Genomic DNA, 560 nt, shown 5'->3' with positions numbered 1-560 from the left:
GTATGTATTGTCCATATGTGTGTGTGCGCGCGCGCGTGTGTGTGTCTAGACACTATATAGACACACACACATATATATACATACATATGTACATACACCCACACCTACATACGCGCATACTATTGTACGTATGTGTGTGTGTATGCATGTCATTCAGTTTATTTCTTGCCAATAGAGAAAGAACCGGTTTCTAACCTAGATCCAAGGTTCCTTCATTGGAATTTCAGCAACAACAACAACAACAGGGTATATTGTTTGTATGCATGTATGTATGTATGTATGTATGTATGTATGTATGTATGTATGTGTGTGTGTGTCTTCTATTGTTTTAATTATTATAAATCTTCCACTGAGGTGGGAGCCGGTTTCCAACAAAGATACAAGGCTCCATCTTTGGGGTGTAGTCAGCACAGGCAAACTCACATTTGTAACTTGAGAAAAGTCTTGCATATTTTTACTGTTCCACTCACAGATTGCACTTGTAATGTACGAATCAGCCGGTCAATCCAATAATGCAACCTAAGCAAAATATCCCACAAATACAAGACGCACTCTATACA

This window comes from Octopus bimaculoides, chromosome 18 (genome assembly GCF_001194135.2).
Source record: "Octopus bimaculoides isolate UCB-OBI-ISO-001 chromosome 18, ASM119413v2, whole genome shotgun sequence".
NCBI lineage: Eukaryota > Metazoa > Mollusca > Cephalopoda > Octopoda > Octopodidae > Octopus > Octopus bimaculoides.
This window is presented reverse-complemented; position numbering follows the sequence as displayed.